This window comes from Canis lupus, chromosome 10, assembly GCF_003254725.2.
Source record: "Canis lupus dingo isolate Sandy chromosome 10, ASM325472v2, whole genome shotgun sequence".
Classification (NCBI taxonomy): domain Eukaryota; kingdom Metazoa; phylum Chordata; class Mammalia; order Carnivora; family Canidae; genus Canis; species Canis lupus.
The window spans coordinates 57,733,131-57,748,622 of record NC_064252.1 but is presented as its reverse complement, the minus strand read 5'-3'; the positions used below and the strand labels follow the sequence as shown (position 1 = coordinate 57,748,622).

Genomic DNA, 15,492 nt, shown 5'->3' with positions numbered 1-15,492 from the left:
CTGGGTGGTAAAGAAAAGCCTACCTGAAGAAGTGGCATTTGAGCTGAAACCTAAATGATGATTAGAGACCAGGTGAGGAAAGATGGGGAGGAAGATCATTCCAGGCTGAAGAAAAAAAAAAAAAAAGCCACGGTGGGAAAGAACATGAGAGGGTCCTGGGAACAGAAGAAAGGGTGGTATGGTGGGGCAGTGTGGGTGATGGAGAGGGGGCAAGAAATGAAGGTGAAGTGGTGAGCAGGACCAATCAAGTGGGGCCTTATGAGAATATAGAAGGTCTCCCTGTTCTGAAAGTAACTTAAAAAATTTGCCTGTCCACAGGACTTGTAGCAACCTGTCGTCTCTACAAAGGCAACCCAAGCCAGAGCAATTACCTGCATCTGCGTAGAGCTTTGCATCTCACTGACACTAATAAAATACTAGACAGGTGGTCAACAAACTTTGAAGTGGTGCCTATAGATTAAGGAACAGAAGACAAGTGCCTTAACTTCTCTACATTTTTTTGGCAATCTACAAAATAAAATGGATATAATTAGATGGTCTTTCCGGTCCTTTCCAGCCTGTGATTCTATATTTCTATTCCTGCATTTCCACTAGGTCTGAAAACAGATCTAGGCCAGTAGAGCTATTGCATACTTTCTGTAAAGCTAGATCTTTACTTATCCTATCACGTGATCTGCTAATTAGAAAATAGTAATTTTCTTGAGCAATATTACTATGTAAAAAAGTAAAAACAACAACCCAAATCTGCCTCTTCTAAGACTGATTTTGTAAGAAAATCTTATCTTCTGGTAAATACAAGATCGGACCAGGAGGCTTTTCACTCCTTCCTGCGTGCAATTAACAGCAAACACCTTGTCATAAACATTTTTGAAAGGTCAGAGATGGCAACAGTTTTGCTAAAGAGATAAACAGTCAAATAAAACAGTGCCCTGGTAATTCCCAGGCTTCAAAAAACAGCATATGTCCGATCAATAATGAGACACACAAAAAGGATTGTGGGATAAAAGGGCGGGTCCAATTTGAGGTATTAAAAGCTTGCCTAAGTCATTTTTTTCCCAACACATCTTGTGTTGCAGCAGATACTAGAGCCATGAGTGGGCAATATTAGAAAAATAAGATTCTGGCTATGAAACAAAAGACTGTTTTAGGTTGGAGAAGTAAATAATAGTAAGAATAAGGACTTTTGCAAAAGCCAAGGTAAGAACATATTCCCTCTGTAATCAACTATTGAGCTCAAATTTCAGATGTTATTTTGGATTTATTATTATTGCCTTTTACCTTTGTCCTAGCACAAACTACAGGAGCTCAAAGGATGCTAGTTTATTCCTAGATGTGTATATTTATACTTTAAATGTGCCTTAGAAGTAGTATGTTTTCTGTATATGTTCCTATCTAGTACTGTTGTCTTAAAAGTAAATTTAACTTTTTGTGCATCGAAGAGATAGGTTTACCTTCCAAACTGTTCATTGTAAATTTTAGTATCTTAAATAAGGCATTTCTAGTCCTTATGGCAGATTTTATATTCCTGGCAAAGGTATTTTATCACTTAAACTGCATTACACATTGATTATCTATTATCTGTTCATATTAAGAAGGCTCTATCATCAATTAATGTTTACTAAACAATCAATAAAATCTGAGTGAAACCAGAATAAACTCTAACAAATACATGCGATGAAACTCAGAGAAAATTGAGACCATGTCCACTTAGAAGGGCAACTTTTGTGAGATCTCATTTCTTCCTAAAAGATCTAATTTATCTTTTTTAATGCCATCAAAGTTAATAATGGATGACATGTCTTATAGCTTCAGTGATGCAGCAACTTGTTGATAACACAGAGAATTTAGAAACCAATTCATCAATTCATGATTTTTTTTAATTGGACCATGGATGGTTAATTCTAAGTCATTAGACTCTCCAGTAGTAAACCTCTAGAAAGAGGGTGTTAATACAGAAGGTCTCCTCAATGAATAAGAGTTCCTATTCTGTCTCAATAACAGGTGGCACTTTACACTTTGAGCATTTTGGGGGTAGGGTGAAGATACGTAGAATGGGAGAAAGTGAAGTAAAAAAAAAATTATATACATAAATTATATATATTTATGTATATATAATTACAGGCTTATGTATAATCATATACATATAATTGCATATATGTGAGGTGTTTATATATTTATATTTGTTCTTATGTAGATTTATATTTAAATAGATTCTATAGATTTATATTTAAATATATATTCTTATGTATTTATTTACATTCAAGTATATTTGCATTTATATGTATTTTGTTATAGGTATATTTACTTCACAAATACCTCTCTCCCAGACACTCACAATGAGTCCATTATATTCTGGGCAAATAAGAAGGAATGCAGCTTTTTCTTATTTCCTTATTCAGAGGGGAGGTGGGGTGGTTGAAGGATTTCCCCACATCTCAGTTTTGCACTTACTGGTAAGTCTGCTACTCATGTATTTGCATATTGATATTCCATTACCCATTAAATGTCCATGTTGGAAGGGACCTTAGTGATTATCTGGACCCCCTTAGATCCTTCCCAGTTAGGGAACCGGAGGCTCAGGAACATTAAGAGACCTGTCCAGGGTCACACAGCCAGTTAGAGGTAGTTCCAGCCTCCCAGCTCCCACCCCCAGCAATCATCGCACTATGCTTCTCTGTTCTCCCCTGCTCAAGAGCACATCTTCTGACACTCACAATGGAGAAATTAATGAGTCTGCAAGTTAAAGATTCGCTTTAAACAAATTGGTTCATTACTATTTAATTGAGGAGGCTTCAGAGCAATAAAAGCCTTGCTTACCAAAACTAGATAAGCAGCTCATGAAACATTGAGCTCGAGAAACTCAAAAACTGTCACAAGTCAATAAGTGCTGCCTTTCTGTTTGATAAATGCCACCCAGTAGCTTCAGAAGTATCAGAAACTAATGGTGTCCCGGCACTCCATAGGCATACATTAATGGGATCAGGAACATAAAATATAAACAATAATGTACATATTGATTGTTCCGGACATTTGAAGCCCAGCTAACATTTGAAAGGTCAGTGGTTGTACTTGCATCACATTACAGATAAGTCATTTGCTTAAAGCTGGAAACTTGGCTCTCCATGTAAATTTATCTCGTGACCTATAAGCTTAATCATGCCATGCCTCTGTTGGCTTCCTTAGGCTGTCTGGCATAAAAAATATACCAGAAGTGCTTAACCCCATAAAGCATATTCAAATAAATGACAATATACACATTGCCAGGAAGGATACTGTGGGGGAGAAATCTATTTTCTAGGCTGAATAAATGCCATGACACGGGATTTTTACTCTGACAGAACATATTCAAAGGTTTCTATAAGGCACTTACTACATAAGCTTACAAATGAATCTGTGTGTGATCAAGGTGTTTCAAAAATACACCAGTTTTGAAAGTACAATGCCAAAGTTACTTTTACTTTCAACAAAAAACTAAATTTGGTTTAAATAGTTCACACTAGAGCATAGGCATTTTTTCCTACAATGAAAGATTTCTTTTCAGAGCTCCTCCAAAGCAATCTAACAATGTGAAGATTGTCTGGCTGCCTGTGTAACAGGATGTCTCCTTACTGGAGCTTTCACCCCTGAAGGCACCTGTCCCCCCACCGAAATCAGTCAGGCTTCCATGTAGCAGTCTTTCTGCTGCTCCCACCTCTGAAAGGATAATGGATGCAGATGCTCCTTCCCCCAAATGCTAAGTCTCTTTCTGGAGTCAGAATCCCACTGCTGACTTTTTTTTTTGGGGGGGGGGGGGAGTTCAATTTGCCAACATATAGCATAACACTCAGTGCTCATCCCACCCAGCGCCCCCCTCAGTGCCTGTCACCCAGTCACCCCCACCCCCTGCCCACCTCACCTTCCACTACCCCTTGTTCGTTTCCCAGAGTTAGGAGTCTCTCATGTCCTGTCTCCCTCTCTGATTTTTCCCACTGATTTTCTCTCCTTTCCCCTTTAATCCCTTTCACTATTTTTTATATTCCCTGAATGAATGAGACCATATGATGTTTGTCCTTCTCCAATTGACTTACTTCACCCAGCATTATACCCTCCAGTTCCATCCACGTCAAAGCAAATGGTGGGTATTCATCGTTCCTAATGGCTGAGTAATATTCCGTTGTATCCAGAGACCACATCTTCTTTATCCACTCATCTTTCGATGGACACCAAGGCTCCTTCCACAGTTTGGCTATCGTGGATGTTGCTGCTATAAACATCGGGGTGCAAGTGTCCTGCCATTTCACTGCATCTGTATCTTTGGGGTAAATCCCCAGCAGTGCAATTGCTGGGTCGTAGGGCAGGTATATTTTTAACTCTTTGAGGAACCTCCACACAGTTTTCCAGAGTGGCTGCACCAGTTCACATTCCCACCAACAGTGCAAGAGGGTTCCCTTTTCTCCACATCCTCTCCAACATTTGTGGTTTCCTGCCTTGTTAATTTGCCCCATTCTCACTGGTGTGAGGTGGGATCTCATTGTGGTTTTGATTTGTATTTCCCTGATGGCAAGTGATGCAGAGCATTTTCTCATGTGCATGTTGATCATGACTATGTCTTCCTCTCTGAGATTTCTCTTCATGTCTTTTGCCCATTTCATGATTGGATTGTTTGTTTCTTTGCTGTTGAGTTTAATAAGTTCTTTATAGATCTTGGAAACTAGCCCTTTATCTGATATGTCATTTGCAAATATCTGCTCCCATTCTGTAGGTTGTCTTTTAGTTTTGTTGACTGTATCCTTTGGCTGTGCAGAAGCTTCTTATCTTGAGGAAGTCCCAAATATTCATTTTTGCTTTTGTTTCCCTTGCCTTCATAGATGTATCTTGCAAGAAGTTCCTATGGCCAAGTTCAAAAAGGGTGTTGCCTGTGTTCTCCTCTAGGATCTTGATGGAATCTTGTTTCACATTTAGATCTTTCATCCATTTTGAGTGTATCTTTGTGTCTGGTGTAAGAGAATGGTCTAGTTTCATTCTTCTGCATGTGGATGTCCAGTTTTCCCAGCACCACTTATTGAAGAGACTGTCTTTTTTCCAGTGGATAGTCTTTCCTGTTTTGTCGAATGTTAGTTGACCATAGAGTTGAGGGCCCATTTCTGGATTCTCTATTCTGTTCCATTGATCTATGTGTCTGTTTTTGCGCCAGTACCACACGGTCTTGATGACCACAGCTTTGTAGTACAACCTGAAATCTGGCATTGTGATGCCCCCAGCTATGGTTTTCTTTTTTAATATTCCCCTGGCTATTCGGGGTCTTCTCTGATTCCACACAAATCTTAAGATGATTTGTTCCAACTCTCTGAAGAAAGTCCATGGTATTTTGATACGGATTGCATTGAATGTGTACATGCCCTGGGTAGCATTGACATTTTCACAATATTAATTCTTCCAATCCATGAGCATGGAATATTTTTCCATCTCTTTGTGTCTTCCTCAATTTCTTTCAGAAGTGTTCTGTAGTTTTTAGGGTATAGATCCTTTACCTCTTTGGTTAGGTTTATTCCTAGGTATCTTATGCTTTTGGGTGCAATTGTAAATGGGATTGACTCCTTAATTTCTCTTTCTTCAGTCTCGTTAGTGTATAGAAATGCCACTGATTTCTGGGCATTGATTTTGTATCCTGCCACACTGCCGAATTGCTGTATGAATTCTAGACATCTTGGGGGGAGAGTCTTTTGGGTTTTCTATGTACCGTATCATGTCATCTGCGAAGAGGGAGAGTTTGACTTCTTCTTTGCCAATTTGAACTTTGAGAGGTTGAAAGACAAGACTTGCAGTTTATGCCCTCTTTATGAGAATGGGCAAGAGTTGGAAGTATTCCACATCTCCTTCGAGAAGGCATCAGATTACCCTAAGTTTGAAGAGTTTCTCCACTTGTTGTCAAGGTAGGAACGAAGCTTTTAGCCCTGATTCCCAGCCCCCCACCCCCAAAGGTTGGTGAGGGGGAGCGGACACAGGGCAATGTCCCCTGGAAGAGGCCTTGCAAAAAACACTTGCTAGAATCTCCTCTGGCAGAAGCGATTCCTGTATCTGTGGAAGAGTGAAAATACATATGCCTCTAGGCTGACAGTTTTAATCTTAAGTATTTCAACTGTTTCCTGTGAGGAAGGCAACCAGATTTTCTTTTGCATTCTATGAATCTTTTACATTGACTTCTGCAAGATTCTACAACAGCTAAAACCAGCCATTTTGAAAATCAGATTTCCTTATTCATGAATGAAACTAGTTTCAAGAACATTTTTTAAATTTGTATTACATTCTTTAGCTATTGATAACCATTGTAAAATCACATATTTATAATTTACATTAGAATATCACCATTCTAATAATAATTTTAAATCCCCAAAGGAGAACAACAGTAATTTTTTTAGTAGCCAGATGACCTGATTTGAATGTAAAAGGCCTCATTTCATAGTTTCCTAACAAAATCATTACCTATAGAAGAGATTTTTCTATTTTAAAATGTATATAAAACCTCAAGTGGACCAAAGGAATTAACATCAGTTTAATCAAAATCCAATGATTATATTTGGGCAAAAGAGAAGAACATTTCAATTCAAAGAGAGTTTTTGCTTCTTGCTTAAATCTACTCTGATTGTAGTTCCTACATGTAAATTGTATTCTATTAAGCAAAGTAAATAAGCTCACATTACTGTTTCCTGCTATTTAGATTTGTAAAGACTCCAACAGCCTTCATAGCTCAAACCACTTTTATCACAATGAAACTGAATTGAGACAATCATATTAATATTTTGAGCAAAGAAAATTTAGGAGCCTGATAGTGATTATGTTTTTTGATAAAGAAATTGTATTCTGAAATACAGATTGTAACTTCATTTTGTCCTAGAGCCAGTAGGATGAGGGACCTTCATACAAAGGAAAGGCATCATTTTTAAGCTGTAAACACTCTCTTTTAATTCCAAAATGTATCTTTTACTGAGTTAACTTTTAATTGTATAAAACCTGCTGCCTAAGAATCCCTTTAGAAGATGTCCTCTGTATTTTCTGTGCTTTAAATTTTAAACTGAGACTCTAAAGGTCAATGAACAAGAAGAAAAACCTTTCATTTGAGACAAAAGAATCCTACTTCCCTACCACTTACAATAAGATAAATACAAAAAATGGTCAAAGTCATGTCCCCATTATATCAAAAACTGTTCACACATCCTAAGATGCAGACTTACAGTGATGTTCAAGGACAGAGCCAACTGAACTATCAGATTGAAGTAACTGTGCAGGCCTCCCAAGGAGGTCTTCAGGGCAAAACTTCAAAATAAAAGGACGCTTATCATATCCTCCCCCTTAATGTTTCCTCCAAAGTGATGTGAATCTTTCAGGACTCAAGTCAGATTTACAGGTGGACTACTTTCCCTGTGCTCCGACTTTGGAATCTCTTCTTCCTTCTTGAAAACTACCAGCCGACTCTCTGGGTAGCAAGTCCACCAGGCCAGGGACTGGGTACCTCCAGGTCCTGCCCTTGGCGTCTCACATTTAGAAAACTAGAACTCGGCTATCAATATCACCTGAGTTTCAAAGAAACGTTCCCTGCCACAGTACCTAAACTCAAAGGATTTCCTTTTGACAAGAGGCGTGTGGTGATGTGAAAAGGGAAATGAGAGTCCCTACTGGGACTGTGAACATCCTCGCATTTGTAAGGCCAACTGCCACACTCTCGGCTTTTCTTATTCCCTGACAAGGCTCATCTGGCCCTCTCCTGGGAGGCTTTTGACAGCAATTGCAAACAACAGAAGCCAGCAGGAATGTGTAAGAACAGGTGCTGGAGCCTCCCAGGGCAGCCTGCTTGCAGAGAAAGGGCGTCCTCAGAGCAGCGTTGGGACATCCCACTTCCGAGATGCCCTCTTGCCCTCAGCCATTGCAAGATCTTGCTTCTTTTCATGCAGCAGATGTTTGGAACGAGTTGGAACAATGCATATGGCTCCTAAGTTGCTGCTGGCAAATTTTCTCGGTCAGCTTTTAAGGGGACTTTGGTGGGATTGCCAACAATATAAAACGAGGATGGAAAAATTCATTCTTGGGTTTGTGTTCAGATAAGAGAAATAATAATAAAAGGCTAGGACCTTTCCATATTATTCCAGGTTACTGCTTTCCACTTCCTACCACATCTCAGGAAAAGGGACATTCCTAGGTTCAGGGGATCTCCAGCATTCAAGAGGAAACAGATCAGAGAACACTTCCTCCACAAACAGGTCAGGAATATTCACATACTGCACACTCCAGCATGTTAGACCCCACTCTGGGAGCATCTGGCCAACTACTATTAACTCTTACTCTTTTCCACTTATTAAAATTGCTCTGTGGACAGAGTGCTCTGCACAGTGGGCATAGTCACCTGTGTCAGTGAACAACCACTCGGAGTGGCTATTTTGGCCAGCTTCTTAAAGTATGGTACATGGACTAGCAGAAGGAGCATGAGACATTGTCTGGGAGCTTGTAAGAAATGTAAAGCCTCAGGAGCTCCTGGGTAGCTCAGTCAGTTAATTATCGGACTCTGGATACTAATTCAGGTCTTGATTTCGGGGTCTGAGTTCAAGTCTCTCTTTGAGCTCCACACTGAGGGTGGAGCTTTCTCAAAAAAAAAAAAAATTAAATTTTGCCCTACACCAGACCTTTTGAAACTGCATTTAACCAGAACCCCAAATGATTCTTCCACAGATCCAAGTCTGAGAAGCACTATACTACAGCTTCTTAGAGCAAGTCAGTGCTCGGGATTCAGAGAGCAAGATCTGCCCTATACCAATGCAGTGATTTACACTTCTCCAAGAGTACTCCAGAGCATGATGCAAGCCTCAAACTTCCCAGGATATACAGGCAAGAATCAATGAGTCTATGTTACAGTTGAGAAGACTGAAGTCAAACAGTAGATGACTGGTGGTAGCAGAACTCAGTATTCCCAGATCTTAGATTTTTGCCCTTTTGGCTGCTTCAGCTAGTCCTAAGGAATGGCTCTTTCACATCTGGACCATGAATTTTTTTTTTTCCTATTTGAATCATTGGTATAATGGAAAGAAGACTTCAAGTACGATTTCTATCATTATTCAGCCTCATGACTTTGAACAAATCACTTCTTTAGAAAATAGGTTGAAAGCCAAATAAAATGAAAAACATTTATAAAATAAAGTTATTATATTAAAATTAGAATAGAGTAGGACCATGAGTTAGTAATAAGTAGCAAATACTATAAAAATATCAAGTTCTAATTTAATTTACAATTTAATTTCTGAAAACGTATCCTAAGAAAATAATCCCAATGAAGAAAATGTTCCATGTACTAAAATGATCATTACAGCATTATTTATAATAGGAAAAAACTGAAAGCCACCAAAATACTCTCTTTTCAGGATATGGCTAATTAAAATATGGAACGTTTGCTCATTTTACATGATATTCACCAAGACTTGGCAGCAACATGAAAAATTCTGTTACAATATCAAGAGGAAAAGCAGGTTATAAAACTGGTACAAAAAAAATACAAAAAAAATAAAAAATAAAATAAAACTGGTACATTATAATTCCAGCCATGTCAAGACAGGCACACGTCTAGAAAACCATGGAAAACATTTGTGAAACCTATCCTGTTTTATCAGGATAAACAAGATATAGGTGACTCTTTTCTAAACTTTCAGTAGTTATTCAATTACTTTTATTATTTCTTTAAAATAAAACAAGTATTATAAAGAGAAAAACGAATGTAGTAATGATGAGACCTAATGCAGTCATTACAAATTATCCTTAAATCTGGCCCTGAACTCCACAGATAACAAGAGTGAACAATGACCGAGCACTCCATCTGTGCTCATTGCTGTGTTGAAAGCCTTGTCAGCATAGTTCGTTAAGTCCTCTGAGAACAGTAATATTCTCATCCCCACTTTATAGATGAGGAAACCAGAACACAGTGCTCAGCCTCTTTGAAACTCCACCGTGCACACAATATATATATCTTGCAGTTTTCTTATGAGAATTAAAATACTGTCTTGTTAACCTATGTGGTTCTATAAAAAGACCACAGAGAGAAAATACTGGGTGGGAACTTTGTTTTCCTGTCAAGATGGAGACAGAAGCAGCTCCCCGACTGTGGGGACCCTTACATACCATCACCATACTAGACTGTCTCATACAAGGGTATGCATTGAGGTGGCATCCTCAAACACTCCTGAACAATATCATTTTCAGAGCGCAAACACTAAACAACAGAAATCTGTGTTACACTTTAAGGTGGGATAGCGAAAGGTGCCAGCAATATCGGTCCTAAAAATTAGGAGACATGGGTTCTGAGCTTGGTTGTGTCACTTCTCAGGCCTCAGCTGCCCCATCTGCGCAGTGGGAACACGTAGTTGGTACTGCTCGCCCCACAAGCAAGTCAGCCCCTCCCAGCCAAGGCCCCACTCTCCCCCAGACTTTTCCCACATTGCTGCCAAAATGGTCATGTCAAAACCCAATCTAGTCAGGTTATCACACTTGTCCTTCAAACCATTTGCCCCTAGGACAAAGCCACATCATCCCTAGCACAGTCCACTCAACTCTGTGGGGTCTGGCCTCCTTGTCACTCTCCATTTCACAGTCCAAGCTGCCCTCACACCAGCTTTCTTGCAGGTCCTCACACACTGGCTGGCACACCCTTTGCCTGGGGATCTCTCTCTCTCCTTCTGCCCTTCCCAGGAGGCCTCAGCTCCTTCACCACTTCCTCAGGGAGCCCTGCAGACCTGTCTGATAGGAAAAGCTCACCCTATGGACCCACTCACCCCTTCAGGTCTCTTTCCCTCATGCTACTTAGTGGAGTGGTAATTTTATAATATTTGCGTGAGTCCGTAGTTAATGTTTCTGTATGCCCTGTCATTGCCACACTATCTGCTATAATGTAGTGTCTCCGAATGCTTTTAGTATTCCCAATTCTTAGCACATGGCAAGTCTTTGATAAATCTTTGTTGAATGAATATTATTCTGACTCCCCAGGATTGCTGTAGAACAGTGCAACTAGCACATGCTCAAATAAACCCAGTAGACTTGAAATGACTACAGAAATAATAAACATGACATTTAGATTCCACTCTCCCACCAAAAAAAAAAAAAAGAGAGAGAGAGAAGCTGTTATACTACATCAACTAAGAAAGTAAGAGTCCATGCAAAAAAAGTACTTCATAAACTCGAAATTACAGTGTAAACATAAGGACTTGCCTCCACCCTTTTTAGAAACAACTGCAGTACGAATATATACATAAAATATAAAACACGGGATGTAATGGTCACTGACAGTCTGGAAAGCAAATTATTAAGTTAAATTCTCTGGAAGGATCTAAACACAGTTAAATCACATTGAAATAGCTTTTAAACCAAGGTTTGGATAAACTATAGAGTAGGCTTGTCTGTATCTCAACTTCCTCATCTCTATAAATGTAGAATTTCACTCAACGATCCTGAGCATCCTTTGAACGCTCAGATTCTGATACTATGACAATTGACATTAACAGCGAGACTCGTTGGGATCCCTGGGTGGCTCAGTGGTTTAACACCTGCCTTCGGCCAAGGGCGTGATCCTGTAGTCTCAGGATTGAGTCCCACATCGGGCTCCCTGCATGGAGCCTACCTCTCTCTCTCTGTGTGTCTCTCATGAATAAATGAATAAAATCTTAAAAAAAAAAAAAAACAGTGAGACTTGAGAAACCTACACATGCATAATGCCAAGCAAAGGTGACTCTATGGACCCTTGAACTAGTCTTCCTTAGGTGAAACCCTGAGGAAGCCCCAATTTGCCTCTCCTGCCTTCACCCCTTCTCCATCTGGAGGGCCTCCCCTCCTGCTCTCCTCCGCTTCTTTTTGCTCTCAGAATAACTGTCATCAAGATTAATTTAAATCCACGTGCTCTCTCTCCCTGGGGGCATTTGCCTTTGAATTTTCTCTTGGTGTGGTAAAAGTTGTTTCCTGCCCCCCAGGAGAAAGGATTTCAGGCATTAATGCCCTGGTGGAAGAGGTATGTACGGAGCAGGGACCCTGTCTGCCTGCAAAGTCAGCTTCCTTCTCAGCCTTCAAAGGACATCAGCCCCTCCAAGGAGGAAGGGCAGGTGAGGGAAGCTCAGGGAAGGGGCCAAGTCCCCACTCAATTCAGACTTTGTCCAAATGCATTTGCACATGGATTCACAAAAGCATATATGGCTGAAGTGTCTCGCAAAACTGACACACAAAAATTCAATCTGGTAATAATTAGAAATTATTTGTTATCTAGTTTCGACATTGCAAAGTATTCTTGGTCACTTTAAGAAAATCACCTTTTGGGTTTGTAGTTTATTAAAAATATCTTACATAAAAAAATATCTTACATAAAGCATTTTAAGCATATATATGTAAGAGCTCTCAAATCTCTGTACAACATACATATGGCACATTGAGTAAAATATAAAATGCAAAAAGTACATATTTGTGTAATTGTAATCAACTAAATGCTTATTTTTACAATGTCTTCTTGACAATGTAATTATCTATTAGACAATGAATATACTTACTGTAAAATAGTAAATCTAGTGCATATAGTAGACATACTATCTTAAATTTTTTTTAGGATTTAGGAAAATTGGAAGAGTGATTAGGTAAAACAAGTCAGAATGAAGCACAAAATTTAACTGAAAATTTAAATTTGGAATAATTCTGCAAAAAAAGAAAAGACCTCACTTCAACTTTTAAACTCAAAACTTCTATTTTATGATTCTGTGTTTATGAAAATTTCTGAACTGTTTATGCTAGAAATGGTGTTCTACATTTAAAGATTTCAAATAGACACCTAAAATTATTCATTAAATATACAAAGTTTTTAATGCAAAATAAATTTGTACCTCAAAAATTATGTAGCATTTTGGTAGCACCTAATCAAAAGCAATGCCGTTTCTAACTCCTTTATTATCAATTGATACATCATCTTCTATACAAGTGTAGCATGACTTAATTGATTTTATTATGATTAGGCTTGTTAACTTCTTAGAATTGATTATGATATGGAGGGGGTGGATTTTATTTATGCACTCTGAGATTTATGAAGCAAGAGGTTAGCCCATTAAAACCTCTATTTGGGGGGAGCAGCAGATTTGTTTTTGTACAGGTTTAAACTACATTAAGAAAAAAACCCCACGAATCCTTAGAATTGAGAGCTTTCCAAGCCATCCATGATTTTAGCCACAGAGTTGGCAAAAAACATAAATAGGTACAATTTCCTAATTTTGTAGTATTAGCTGTTGGGAGTGCAGTTACAGTTTCTCACATCCCCCCCCCCCCCCCACTTTCTTCGGAAGAGAACTATTAAGGAAGGACATAGCATACCTAATACAGTTCACCCAAATTTGGTAGGCTGCAGGGTGAATTTCTTACCCCAACATTAGCGTTAGGACGCACACAAGTTTAACTGTAGGTAGCAGACTTTTCATTCAGCGCTCTTTTCAGCATCTTAGAGTAAAGGCGTGGATAAGGAGGGGAAAATAAAGCTTTGACAGATGGTACTCAGCGCTTGACTCCTGCTGAGCTCAGCAGGACCTGTGGTTTCCAAGGTTAGGGCTGTCAAAATGGCTCTGTCTATCAAGTGAATAACAAAGTGTAGACTGCCTGTCCGTTTCCTATACAAAACTTAGATTTCATGTGCCATGATTGTCCGTCTTTCTGCTGATTTAATAACTTCCAAGGAGAAGAACTGAGGGTTCCGATAAAGCGTCACTATTTGGGAAACTACCTGGAAAAGGGATTCTCAAGGGCTGAAAGAGGTAGGCTGAGATCTGATCTCTTTGACTTCAGTTTCTAAGGCTTCTTGACTTGAAAAGGATTGGAAAGCCACCAAAGGTTCGCTTTTGGTTAAAAGCTAAATGTGAACCTTTCAAAATGCACTTAATGATGTCTCTCTCTCTCTCTCTCTCTCTCTCAAAATGTTTCTATTACAAATCCTTGCAGTGGTGGGTACTTATTCAACTAGAAATATTGAGAATGAAAAGGAAAATGTTTCTATTATGAAATACAGTGATGTGTTTAGATGTGTTTGTCAAGGTCCATTTCTCACCTTTCACAGCTCTTAATATTAAAACCACCACCTTTTTCCCCCTCCTATGTCTAGAGCCTTCAGATGGTCCGAATAAGTAGTGGATGCTGAAAGAATGAATCATGTCATCAAACTGGCCTTTTGTCTTAACGCTGTTACAGATGTTTTTCTTGGTAAGTCTTATGTTTTTCTTCTTCCTGTGTATTTTGTGATTTCCAGATTGTTACTGATCTCTTTGGATTCCAATAAAGGGCCAGTTAGTAGATTCATAAACCTAGGCTTTTTATTAAGATGCTGCTGAAATTAGGATTGTGATAGTGTGCCTGAACAAGCTAATAATTTCATGCCAGTGTTCAACTTATAACATTTAAATTAAAACTTCCCATTGTTATTCCATAAAAACAAAGTAGAATTAAAATGTGGCATTTCAAAAGTGACATAGTTGGGCACATGTTGGTGATATCCTGTTACACTATTTTCGTTACTCTTTTTGATGAGCTGTAAAAGTACCTATCTTGTCCCTTTTTTGGGCTGGCTTGAGCAGACTCATCCATTTGTGTGGTGACTGTTCCTTACTAGCATGTCTGAAAGAAGACCGTCTTGCTATAATATAGTTGAAGAATTTTCCTCTACAAATATTTAGTTTATGTAAGTCCCATGATCACGATGGGAATGTTATTTGGAAGGATGGCTATTATTATTTCCAGTGTATTCAGTTACTTCAAACATTTTTTTTTAAGTTTTAGCTTTTAAAAAAACCAAAAAACAAAAAACTCCAACCCAGAAGTCTATCTGAGACACTGTATAATAGATATGCAGTATATGTTACTGAACTGGAACTAAAAGGGTATTAAAATTGAATACAAAGGAATTCATGAATTGAAATAAAAGGGATACAACTTTTATATCAGATTATGACAAGAAATTACCAAATGCTAATTTAGCATAAACTCATTTCTGGTTGCACTTGCTTCTTATCCTGGAACTATATGATGCTTTTAATCATCTTTGTAGACAATAATGATAATTAAACTGGAATTTTGAAAAGAAATCCTAGCCCCAGATGAAATTTTCTTCTTTTTTTCTCTCTCTACCTCTTTGCTTGCTTTGTTCAGTAAGGTAATTTAAGCCTATACCACCCCCTGAAGATGTTTTTTTGTTAATGGTAAACTTGATCAATCAAATTTGCTCTTCATGTGTCTGTATTTTTTGAAAAGTCTCTGGAGTTTCTTCATATGTCTGTGGAAGAAAGTGTGCTTCTGTAATTTCATCTGGTCCATGAAATATAAGGCCCTAGAAATTAAGTCCATCCTTGGCAAGAAGTCAGCAATCCTAGAGGAAAGAAACAGAACTAAAACAGATATGACCTGTTATCACACACTTAACTCCCAAAATATTCTCCGTTCTGACCCACTGCACTGACCAGGAACGCTGGGACT

General features: G+C 38.6%; 2 long non-coding RNA genes across 2 annotated transcripts in view; one reads left to right on the top strand and one right to left on the bottom strand.

Moving 5' to 3' along the window:
• Positions 1-15,492, bottom strand: part of LOC118350084 (uncharacterized) — an 87,246-nt gene that overhangs the window by 9,349 nt on the left and 62,405 nt on the right. The gene's annotated exons all lie outside the window — the stretch shown is intronic.
• LOC112672495 (uncharacterized) overlaps positions 1,040-15,492 on the top strand; it is a 38,743-nt gene continuing 24,290 nt past the window's right edge. Inside the window, exons 1-2 of the long non-coding RNA XR_003144314.3 lie at positions 1,040-1,197; positions 14,129-14,226. This is a non-coding gene — a long non-coding RNA (uncharacterized LOC112672495). The remainder of the gene's footprint in view (positions 1,198-14,128; positions 14,227-15,492) is intronic.